This window comes from Lampris incognitus, chromosome 8 (assembly GCF_029633865.1).
Source record: "Lampris incognitus isolate fLamInc1 chromosome 8, fLamInc1.hap2, whole genome shotgun sequence".
Classification (NCBI taxonomy): domain Eukaryota; kingdom Metazoa; phylum Chordata; class Actinopteri; order Lampriformes; family Lampridae; genus Lampris; species Lampris incognitus.
Window position 1 is genome coordinate 16,588,101 of NC_079218.1, and position 13,094 is coordinate 16,601,194.

General features: G+C 40.9%; 1 protein-coding gene across 2 annotated transcripts in view; it reads left to right on the plus strand.

The window, feature by feature from the left end:
* The window catches only part of LOC130116708 (transmembrane protein 164), a 44,646-nt gene that overhangs the window by 10,968 nt on the left and 20,584 nt on the right, over positions 1-13,094 (plus strand). The gene's annotated exons all lie outside the window — the stretch shown is intronic.

Sequence of the window (13,094 nt, forward strand, 5' to 3'; positions counted from 1 at the left end):
AGGCCCAGTAGTATGCGAGACCAGCAGAGGACAGATATATGCACACACCCATGGATAGAAAAACTAGTGTTTTTCATGCCATTATAAGACTTTTGGGCAGCACCCAAGTCGATTGAACAGGACTTATGGAAAAAACTTGTTTTTAGTATGCAGTGCTTGAACTAAAAACCTACCTAATAAAAACATTTTGCCTGTCAGTTTGTGGATACGCAGCCTCCTAGGCGGACCCTTGCACAAATGTGACCAAGTCACTCTCCAGAAACAAAAGGTTTTCTGTCTAGTAGCTTTGCCTTTGCTAATGTTGAGGAGAGAGAGAGAGAGAGAGAGAGAGAGAGAGAGAGTAGCAAGAACAAAGCATGAGCGGTTCTTCATCATACAGTCATAACTGTGCATAAAAAAATATTAGGCTGATAGGTCGAGTAGGCGACCAAGCCTACAGCCGGTGGCGGCTGGTGGTAAAAAATTTTGTGGGAGCACAATTTACCTTGGCGCAGCACACCTGACAGCTGCTTTAATGTCCACACAGTCACAAGAGTGATTACGAAGGACAATGGTCCTTCTTAATAACTCTGGGACATCTATAGGCTACATTTAGCCTATAGATTTTATCAGGGTTCATAGACAGTGGATGATTTACAGGTGAGACGAGGCATTGTGGTGGGTGTGAACATGATTGACAGCCATGACAACTGTCCAATCACAGATCAAAAAACATTAAAACAATACCAATTCGCTGTCAATAAAAGTGGGACTGTATGGGGCGCACAAAACTGCGCCCCATAGAAAATCTGAAGAAACCAATTAGCAGCCTCAGGTCACCTGTTCGCCAAAAGTTTGAGGGCTTACATAAGGCATCGTTTGGCTGGCGCCCCTCACCCAGGAAGTGTATATATTCAGACAGAAATCAACCAGTTACCATTTGAAACCAATATTTAGTGGCTGCTGACAGACTGAAAAATACTTTTATTTCATAATTACAATATACAACTAAATTATATCTAACATGTTTAAGTAGATTTTCATCTCTTGATACTTGAAGGGGGTGGCACCCCAGCGCCAGTGGCCAGCCACCACTGCCTACATACAGCCTAGCAGAGATAATTAATCTGGAAAGTAAACAACAGTTTTTGAGGTACACATTTCAATTTTTCAATGATTAAGACATTTACTTTGAATGTAAATAAGATGCCAGAGTGCATAAAAAAAGCATCAAAATAAAGCTTGTTTATAAAAAAAAAAATTCTGGGCAAGGATCTCCGGACCCACCCTACAGAGGTGTGGGCTAAGCCCTAAATGTCCTCAAATCGTAGAAACACCTCTGGGCTTATGATCTCCCTCTGAAGTGCAGGGTGGACAGTATCCAATGGAAAAGGGCTGCAGTAAAGAAAGCGCTATTGTCCTGGTTTGTGCCAAAATTTCTTTCATGAAGATGGTGAGGTTAAACTTGGGTTAGACTTTATGGGGGGAGGCATTTGACTTTTTATCCATGTAAAGTTGTTTATTATCAGCATAGGAATGTTGCCAGAGGCAATGTTGGCATGTGTGGACAAGAGAAAAGCATTGCTTGAATAGTTTATCTTGAGGAGTGAACTGATAGCATAGAACATACCTTGACTGACAACAGTGGTCTGGAACATAAAGCGTCAATCTTCATACCCTAACACTTAAATTAGGTCAGAGGTGCAGTTTCACGTAAAATTAGAAAGGGGGTTTAGTGAGAAGGAAATAAATGCACTCAGGTGAGAGGGGCAGGAGGCTGCCATTTTGTAGAACATGTTCTGTTGTACTGAGGGGAAAAAACAGTCAGGGCAAGGCTGTACAGTGCAACAATATGCATTTACTATTTTAAATATATACTATCTGAAAATAAAAAAATCGGGGACCAAGTTTGCTTTCTGATGTTGTCCATCAGAAAAGCATAAAGCTGGGTGCTTGGGTAGTGTAGTGGTCTATTCCGTTGCCTACCAATACGGGGATCGCCGATTCAAATCCCCATGTTACCTCCAGCTTGGTCGGGCATCCCTACAGACACATTTGGGCATGTCTGCAGGTGGGAAGCCGGATGTGGGTATGTGTCCTGGTCACTGTACTAGCGCCTCCTCTAGTCGGTTGGGGTGCGTGTTCAGGGGGGAGGGGGAACTGGCGGGGAATAGCGTGATCCTCCCATGCTCCACGTCCCCCTGGCGAAACTCCTCACTGTCAGGTGGAGGCTGGTGACTCCACATGTATCGGAAGAGGCATGTGGTAGTCGGCAGCCAAAAACTGAACAATAATATGTTATTTTGAGAAAACATGGCCAAGTATGTTTGTGAAACCAAGACATTCCATGTCCTCTATAATCAGTAATATCTATGCTATTTTTTTTTCTTTCTCTGTGTTACAGTTTTTTAGCTTAATTTACTAGCATAAGTGCTACTGGTAAAAAAAAAAAAAGGAAAAAAAAGTTAAACCCTGAATTGAATTTGTTAACTGTTGAGCCTTTCGAGTAACCACGGCCCCGCCCGGAGCTGCACCTGATGCACCGAGGGAGGTCTGACAGGACGCAGAAGCGGGGCAGGCTAAGCTAACTGCTAGCCCATGCAGACCGGCAGTTCTGACAGTCATCCTGGCTGGCATTTGCTCTTGGACAGTTTTTTTTTTTTAATCTGTTGGATATATGTTTTTGTAGTTATTTTGTAGTTTGGACATATGTGTTCTTGTAGTTTGGATATGTGTTTTTGTCTTTGTGTTGCACTGCTATGGGCTGGGAGAAACGATATTTCATTTCGTTTCATGTACGCAAGTGCATGAAATGAAATTCCTGATTACCTTCCAGTTAGCAGTTTATTTTCAGTTGAGGATGGGAACTAGGTTATTGTATGATATCAAACGGGTGGGTGGAACAGGAAGTGTGGCGAGTATTCTTGCATTGTTGTAGGAGGTCGTTATGTACCATAGAGCCAGTTTTCTTCTTCTTCCGATGTATTAGCAGGCTGAAAATTAACATTTTCTCACATACTCAGAGATTGATGTGATATGACAGAAGACTATTGTTGTTCCAAAGCTGTTCACGTTCAAGAGCTTAAAAAAATCATTGATGTCCCAATTTCTATTTGTTATCCTTGTTTTCTTGGTTCTTGGTATCTTATTGTTATTGGCCCTAAATATAAGTGTTGAAGATTGCTTAACTGGTTCTCACTGTCATAAATCCAGGTAATTATGATTTAGGTTAATTTTTGAATTCTATCCAAATTTGGTCCAAGTCTTTCCCCTGAGGTATACTGAACCTGGTCCACATAATCAAACTGGACTGCTCACTGTGAGACAGAGTATACCAGAATTTAGAATAAACTTAGCAAGGGCTTGTGGAAGAACATTTTGATCAAAGCCAAGTCCTGCTATGAATGAAAGACTAAAGGCAGCCAAACAACAACCACTCAAACCTGCTGGGGCAAGACACACAGTTATCTCTGTACTGTAGATATAGGCCTTTTCTTAGGATGGGTCACCTATGAAGACTAGGAACATTATTCCAAAAATACATCTACATCTGAAAATACCATCTAGGGAATGTTTGAGAACCAAAAATACCTAGGTTGAGAACTAACCATAGTTTTTATTAAGGTCCGTCAAGTGATAACATCTGGCCTTACAACCTCAACAGCATTTGCCAGGCATACAAACTTGTCACTTTTCGGTGACATTGCTGTTTTGAATCCAAAATACGTCATCTATGTGATTCATGCAGATCCCACGGAGAAATAATTGGGGGGGGGGTCGTCAAGAGTCTGCCCAATCAAAGCAACTTCCATAGTAAAACAATGGAGCGTGAACATCTGAATGCTGTGGATGTGCGTTTGGATGCACGTGCATCGACTGTCAACAAAAGGCAGCACCCAGTCAATTCGCTAGTCACAGTACAGCGTGAGCCAAAACACGCAACACTGAACACTCAAGATAAGATCAATGTTTCAGTCCTGTTATTCTAACTAAATGATACCCGATACCCAGTGCTTAATTTCTTAATCAGGAGGTCCCGGAACAGAGTGGGTAATATTCCGGCAGGTCGGGGGAGAGACAAAGTCACGGAACGCATAAAAAAAATCCACAGTGCCTGGAACACATTGGAAAATACCTAGGTGCTAGACTAAACAAAACTGTCATCACAAACAAAGCATTGTTACTGGGCTAGCTGGAAGCTAGTACGCTTATGTTCTTCCCAGTATTTATCTTCATCTTTCTTTTTGCATACTTTCAGCTACAGAAACCATTCAAATAGTCTTTAAGGACATGTTGGCTTACATTCAACTTTTTTATAACTTTTGTAATTTTTTTTTAAGTCCAGCTGAAACAGCATTTCAAGAGTATCTGATTTTCATATCATGAGGTATTTCCAGACAGGCAGGACATAACATTGGGAGGAATTTGATTTGAATGTTAGAAAGTGGGCATGTTGCTAGCTAGTAGGGTGGATGTCATTTTATTGGTTGAAATTGATTGGTTCAAGACTACGTAAGCATGCATCATATTTTGTTTTACAGGAAGAAAACAATTGGATTTTTATATAAAAATACAAAGAAATTGATATTTTCTTTTTTGATTTCATAAATTGTTAAAAAGGTGTACAATAGTAGGCAGAGATTGACAGGCGGATTGGTGCAGCATTACCAGTAATGCAGACATTGTACCAGTCCATTGTGGTGAAGAGGGAGCTGAGCCAGAAGGCAAAGCTCTCAATTTACCAGTCAATCTTCGTTCCAACCCTCACCTATAGTCATGAACTTTGGGTAGTGACCAAAAGGGTGAGATTGCGGATACAAGCGGCTGAAATTAGTTTAGGGTGTCAGGGCTCAGCCTTAGAGATAGGGTGAGGAGCTTGGACATCCGGAGGGAGCTCGGAGTAGAGCCACTGCTCCTTCACGTCGAAAGGAGCCAGTTGAGGTGGTTTGGGCATCTGATCAGGATGCCTCCTGGGAGCCTTCCTTTGGAGGTTTGCCGGACACATCCAACTGGGAGGAGACCCCGGGATAGACCCAGAACTCGCTTGAGGGACTGCATATCCAATCTGGCCTGGGAACGCCTTAGGATCCCCCAGCAGGAGCTGGAGGGTGTTGCTGGGGAGAGGGACGTCTGGAGTGCCCAACTTAGCTTGCTGCCACCGTGACCCTACCCCAGAGAAGCAGCTGAAGATGAATGAATGGAGGATGTTCAAGTCCTCTTCAAACATGCTACATTTTGAACTTCAACTACTTCCGCATTCTTTCAGCTACAGACACGATTTAAACTTTGAACGGGCTTTGAACTATTAAACTTTCATTCGGTTTTTGAATTATCAAAATTAAGTTTTATGACTTTTTCTCACAGTTTTTGAGTTTATAATGGGTGTGTATTGCATGGAATGTTTAGCCTTTAGATTAGGTGATGTCACACAGTAATGTCAACTTCTCTAAACTTAAGCTGATCTGCTTTAGACAGAAATTTCACACTTAAGCCCTTATAAGGCTCACAAATTTCACTTCCATAATCAATTTATTCATTAAATTTTTTTTGCTCTTTATTATAATGTGACTACTAAAGCAAAGTGACTTAAAAAATTGGAACTATAAGCCACAAGTGGCAGGAATGCCTTCCAACTGCCCCGTAGACTGCAATACAAATTAATAACTGGATTTTCAGAGAAAAACAGAAACAACCTTTTTTTACATCGCCATAACTTCCTCAATTCTCACTGTCTTCGGACACGATACATCAAAATGTTCACCGACTTCTTGTGACACTCACGATGTAAAACTCTATGCTGTGTGACTTATAGTTTTGAGATACAAACATTTGTTCTGAGGGTGCACCTCCATAGAAAATGCACTGACAGCGAAATTTTCAAAAATGTACTGTCAGACCAAAGAAGGTTAAATCAGTTCATCTGGATACAACGTATTTGACAGATATGTTTCATCACTCAACTAAATGACATCTTCAGTCTAAACTGACTGCAGGTATCCCCACCCCTTATAAACAATACAGTGGCATAACAACCGAAACCAACGACCAGTTTCATATGCAAATATAGGTGTGACCATTAACTAGAGTTTCAATGGCCATGTGTACTATTCACAGATGATTTGGGAATGTTTGCAATCACAGCATTGTAAGATGGTGACAAATACACTCTTAGGCCCCCTCCCTTGGTCCAGGGATGGTCATTCCCTCTTAACATAGATGGCCTCTTTGACTTCCCGTTCATACCAGCATTCCTTTCCATCAAGGATGTGCACATCCTCATCCTTGAAAGAGTGGCCACTGGCCTTTAGTTGGGTGTAGACTGTGGAGTCCTGGCCTGATGCTCTCCCGTGTTGTGCCATTTTCTTGGCCAGCGTCTGTTTAGTTTCCCCAGTGTATAAGTCACGGCAATCCCCCTGGCACTATATTGCTCTATTTGTACCAGGGGACCCGATTCTTGGTGTGGACCAATTTCTGGCGCAGCATGATATGGGGTTTGAAAGCAACTGAGACACGGTGTTTGGAAAATACGCGTCTCGACTTTTCTGACACTCCCGCCATATACAAATTACCACTGGTTTACGCTTAGGCAGCTGTTGTCCTTCTGCTCTCTTCGATTGGCTGGTGCACTGTTTGGATGTCTTCTTGGCTTTGACAGATGCCCAGTTAGGATAACTACACTCAACCAAGGCCTGTTTAATGTGGGATTTCTCCCCTTCCCCGGTTGCTGTGTCAGTGGGGACATTGTCAGCTCGGTGGTACAGCGTCCTGATGTCTCCTAGTTTGTGCTCCAGTGGATGATGAGAGTCAAACCTTAAGTAATTATCAGTATGTGTTGGTTTACAGTAAACATCGACAATCAAATGTCCCCCATCACCAATTGCAATTTCACAGTCTAAGAAGGCTAACCTGTCATTTTTCACATCCTCCCTGGTGAACTTGATGTGGTTGTCCACAGAGTTAATGTGGTTGGTGAAATGTGGTACATCCTGAGATTTAATTTTAACCCAGGTGTCATCCACAAATCTGAACCAATGGCTAGGTGGTATCCCTGGATAGGACATCAGAGCCCTCTTTTTCACTTCCTCCATATACAAGTTGGCCACTACAGGTGAGACTGGGGAACCCATAGCACACCCATGCCTATTGCACTGCCCCCTGTCTGTGAAGTACTTGGACTGAAGACAAGGCTTCAGGAGCAGACACACATGGTCAGTGATAAGGGTTGTCTTATTGCTAAGGGTGGGTTCGTTTTGTAATTTCATATGAACTACCTCCACTGCTTCATCAACTGGAACGCACATGAAGAGAGATTTAACATCATAAGAGACCATTGTTTCATCTGCCTCCATAAGGATGTCCGCCTTATCCACAAAATCCATAGTGTTATGAATGTGATGTTCATTACTGCCTACCAACGGGTTAAAAATAGATGCAAGAAACTTAGAGATGTTATAGGTCACTGAGTTAATCATACAAACAACAGGCCGTAATGGCACATCCTGTTGATGTATCTTAGGTAACCCATACAGACTAGGTGTAGCTTCCCCTGGGTATAATCTCATATCATCTCATCATCAGCTGCTTCTCCGGGGTCGGGTCACAGTGGCAGCAAGCTAAGTAGGGCACTCCATACGTCCCTCTCCCCAGCAACGCCCTCAAACTCCTCCTGGGGGATCCCAAGGCATTCCCAGGCCAGATTGGACATGTAGTCCCTCCAGCAAGTTCTGGGTCTACCCCGGCGTCTCCTCCCAGTTGGACGTGCCCGGAAAACTTCCAATGGAAGGCGCCCAAGAAGCATCCTAATCAGATGCCCTAACTACCTCAACTGGCTACTTTCGATGTGAAGGGGCAGCAGCCCTACTCTGAGCTCCCTTTGGATGTCCGAGTTCCTCACCCTCTCTCTAAGGCTGAGCCTAGACACCCTACGGAGGAAACTCATTTCAGCCGCTTGTATCTGCGCTCTAACCCTTGGTGAGATACCACTTGGGTATAATCTGTGGTACAAAATTCTGTCAAAAGCATTGTCCTGTTCTAACAGTTGCAGACAATCTATCACCTTTTTCTTGTAACCACTGCCTAGATCTCGTTTCAGGGGCTCATAAGTATTTATGTTGCTAAGTAATGGCCATTGAAATTCTAGTTAATGGTCACACTCATATTTGCATATGAATTTGGTCCTTGGTTTCGGTCATTATGCAACTATATTGTTTATAAGGGGTCAGTTTAGACTGCAGTCAATTTAGACTGAAGATGCCACTTAGATGAATGATGAAACATATCTGTTAGTAAACGCTGTGTCCAGATGAACTGATTCAACCTTCTTTTGATTTTCTTATCGGGATTATTGAGCATGCATCAAGATAATTGTCAGACCATTTGAAAATTAACTGTCACGTTGCCATGGTGACGTACACAGGGGAGGGGGAGAGGGAAAGTACGTCAGTGCTTTGTCATGCTGTCTGAGATAAATAGACAGACGGACACAGTTAGAGATGTTCACGTGTTTGTGTGTATGCGTGTTTGCGTGCATGTGTGTGTGTGTGTGTGCGTGTGCGTGTATCACACATGGTAAAAGCATTGAAAACATCCATCCATCCATTACCCAAATCGCTTTTTGTGCTCTCATCGAGAACAGTGGTTACAAATACAATCAGTGAAACTATTTTCTAACTCCCGTGTTTACACGTTATCCAATACTTCAACCATTTTTACTCCTTACCTACTCGTTATCTGGCACTCAACTAATGTCATTAATTTGCACCGTTTTCTGTAGTCAAGACAGGCTGTTCTGCAAATTGGAATAAACAACTGAAAAACCATTTTTTTTTGGATTTCTTTTCTTATTATTCATCTTACACATACCCATTGTAAAACTCCTTACAGTAACTGAAAGTTCAACACCTTTCAGTGAATTTCAGGTCATATACAGATTTTTAAATCAACTGCTTGAGATTTAACTGTTTTTTTTTTCCCCTCTTCTTCTTTCATGTATTTATCCTATTTTTCTTTAGAACATAATTTTTCGGGTCATTCCGCCTTTCAGCTTCCTCAAGCAATGCCAGTCAGCTGCATGCTCAGGCAAACACATTTAAGTTCTCAGCTCTTTAAATTCCAAAGTGTTTTTCTTTTGGGAATGTTCTTCAGCTCCCAATTCTGCCAATAAGGGATTTTGTTTCAGCTTCCAGTGTATTTCAGCAGTGCAATGCATTTCAGGTTTTTTTTTTTTTTCAGCAAATGCAGTTAAGATTTCAGCATTTTCTGCTTCTTTAGGTGCTGACTTCAGCCTTCAAATCTGCCACTGTTGCACTTTTGCTTGCAGGATTTTCGGTAAAACAATGCAATGCATTTCTGCCTTTTCAGCTAATTCAGCTCAGATTTAAGCTTTTTTCAGCATCCATCCAGCCAGTATCTGAACTGCTTATCCTGCTCTCAGGGTCGTGGGGATGCTGGAGCCTATTCCAGCAATGCTTGGCAAATGATTTCAGCTTTCAGCTAGCCCACGCAGTTTCCCAAGAAACTGCTCTTTTCTAGTTTATTTATATGTACTAATTAGAGCATTCAGAATCACTCAAAATGAGCAGGGGGGCGTGTGAAGAAACAGCTGTTTATGGTTTGGAGCTCTCTCACTCTCTGAAAGGAACAGTCTTGAAATCTATTTGACAGCATGTTATTTAAATAGGGTAAAAAAAAATAACATAAACAAGGATGTGCAGCCTTATGGGCTTTGTGGGGTTTTTTTCCAGTAATGTTATTTGCAAATATTTTACCAACATTTCACATCATACCACATATTGCTCCATATGTTTTAAAAAGCATACATAAATGGAATTGGAGATGGCATTGCAGTCTAACTGCTTAGGTTTTGTAACCCCCCAAAAAGTTATTACTCTCTCATGTTACAGTAAAAATAAATAGGGCGCACAACAGGAATTAGACAGGAGTTCCTCCTCTCCTATTTCCTGACTGGCATACTAAAATTAGAACGTTTTAATCATCTATTGTAAACTATGTATAATATACTTGGTAGAAAATGGGAAAGCGTTTCCTGTGTTGGCTTCTCTTTGATAACCCCCCCTAACACTCTCACTCTCTCTCTCTCTCTCTCTCTCTCTCTCTCTCTCTGTATTTGTCTTTCTGTCTGTTTGAGGACATGGAGATGTTATGTGCACTGTCAAAAACGACTTCTTAATTTCTGAAAAAGGGAAGGTCTGTCTCTTTTGCTTTTGATGTGTATAGGGATTGTTGTTCAATATTTCTATGAGTATCTGTATTACTAATAATAGTATTCTTTTAATGTGAATGAAAAATTGGGGTCTCTCTCTCTCTCTCTCTCTCTCTCTCTCTCTCTCTCTCTCCCTCGCTGACCATCCCTTTCCTGTTGTTTCCTCTCTGTCTGTGGACTGCTACAATAGAGGAGAAATGGAATTAGGGCCGAAGGTTGTATTTACAACCATGGAAAGCTGTCTGTCTGTCCATCGATCTCCTCCGCTATTATCGCCACTCTTGATCTGCCGAAACAAATTTGGCCTGTTGAGGGTCCGACTGGCCTTTAAAGAAATTCAACAAATTTGATTGTCTTTTTGACATTTTACCGATTTCGTCCTTGTTGCTGAGGGTATCCTCATTCACACTGCAGTAACATTAGCTCACGTGACGTGCACAAAACTCGCGCTATAGACGTCACCTGACATCTTTTTTTTTTCCAGATCAGATTTAAAATTCATCAAAAAATAGGCAAACAAGCGATTTACAAGTATCTTCAATGGGAAATAAAAGAATGAGCAGATAACATTAAACATTACACAAAATGTATTTAGAGATTATGGTAGTGACAAAGAAGGTGCCGGATCCAGTGAAATAGGTGCCGGTTCCAATCTGGGATGTCCCGGATCCTGTTCCGGCAGGATCTGCCACAAATTAAGCCCTGGTGACACCTTGTTTCTATGCTGTTTCAATTCTCTTTTTGTCATCTTTTACTAACGTATTTTACCATTAAAAAAAATCCAGTTAATGGTAAATTTTGTTAACAATTCATCGCCCAGATTTGACTGTGGCAGTTATATCTAAAATTTCAGTGTGAATGTATTTACAAATTTTAAAAGTAACGGTTATGTTAGATGACTCAAATTCCCATGTAAGGCATTTTAAAACTACCTGTACGCCAGTGTTTCCTCAGCTATTGATTTTTGTTGGTTTCTGTGTTTAATCCTGATATGTTGAGTTTATCTTTTTTATTGAAACGCTATCCTGCGGACGCTGGCGTCCGTTCGGTCGCTGTTCTAAAGGTCATCACCGGATGTACAGACTGATGTCATACCTGATTATCACCAGCAAGGGAATCTTCAAGGATAAAAGCTTTTAGTTGAGCAGTAGGTTCAAAGGTGATGGAAGCTGAACTTTTAACTATGACATACGATATCAGGTAAACCTGAGGAACATCCCCAGTCCTCCTATCAAGTCAACTTTCAGCCCTTCAGTAATTTCCACTTGGTACACGTACACTATACAGTAATAATAATAATAATAAATTTTACTTGTGGGCACCTTTCAGAGCACTCAAGGACACCTTACAGAACACAGTGAAAACAAGCAACACTGTATCACGCAGCATAAAATCTAAACAAAGAAGGGTGGACAATACAGATTTAATACAACAAATAATCATCATCTGCACAAAACTCAGTAAGTATGTAGTAGTAAGCAAATAGTCAATGAAAACATACAAAAGAGTAAAGTAACCCAAATTCATGTTTGTTTGTTTTTTTCCTTTGCCCCCCCCCCTGACATTGGACAGTTCTCGGGTAGCTGTAAAGGGGTTGAGAAGCAGTGTAAACCACTCAGGTTTATAGGAATCGTTGAACAACGGACCCAAGTTTTAACTTGTTTTTTTTTTTTTTTTAAATTGACGTCGTCACCATTACATGCACTGTAAACTTAAGTGAATAAATTCTTTGTCAAATATGTTATTTCAAAGAGGAAGCTTATGCGTCTTGATCAACAGTGGTTGCACTAGCTTTAGCAATCCCCTAAACACCGCCAAAATACATTGTATTAACAGTGATGCATTGTTTGCACATCTTACTCCAAAAACTGACATGTGAGTTGAGAGACAGTACTCTGAAATATAATCACTAATGTATGACTTTCAAATTCCAGTTGTCAGTGACTGCTTTTGAATAACAGGTATTTTGTAATGACCCCTGATAATGTTGCTCCTTCACAGCAAGATAGCGTAAAAAATAACTTTTTTTACGCAAAAACAATTACAAAGTATTTTTGACCAATCCGAGGTTTAATATGTGTTTTAAAGAGATGCACAAGAAGGTAAGTGATAGCATTATCAGAATCAGAATCAAGTATATTGGCCATGTAGGTTTGCACAAACATGGAATTTGACTCCGGTCTCGTGGCTCTCTCAGTGTACTTAACACAGAATAACAACACATATATACACAAGGATTGAATATATACAGGCCAAATAAGAGGTGATTTTCAATGTTTCCCACCAGAAAGTTTCCCCTATCTTCAAATCATGAAGAACTCGACTGCCTGTAACAGTTACTCCAACTGTGTTTCATTACCCGAGCTCTTCTATCTTTACCAAGGCTGTCACTTCACTTCTGTTTCAGTTTAAGTAAATGGTTAATTTTCTACCACTACATTCGTTTAATATTGTACTGACGTGATTATTGCCAGTCATGGGCTATAACCGTTGTATACCTCTGATTACAAATGAGTCATCTCCCCAGCATATCGCATAACCTTGGTTTCACACGTTGCGTTCAGTTTAGCTTAAATAGAACAAATTGGTTTCTTTAACGTCATCAATACACCATAACAGCCCAAATATATGCACAAAAAAACCCAACTTTACTTGGGGAGCGGTTAATAAACATGGGATGGCTGTTCCAAAACAGTAGTTATAAGGGAAACCATGATTATGGTGGTGTTGGAAAAAATACATCATCATGTCTGTTGTGGAGGTGACTTAATGTGATATAAAACAACTTAACACCAACAGATATACAACACTGTATATTTTTGTTAACATTGCTAATTTTTGTTGCTTTGTAAGTTTCTATTGGTGGAAAGAAGCACTAGAGCTGTGACATCAT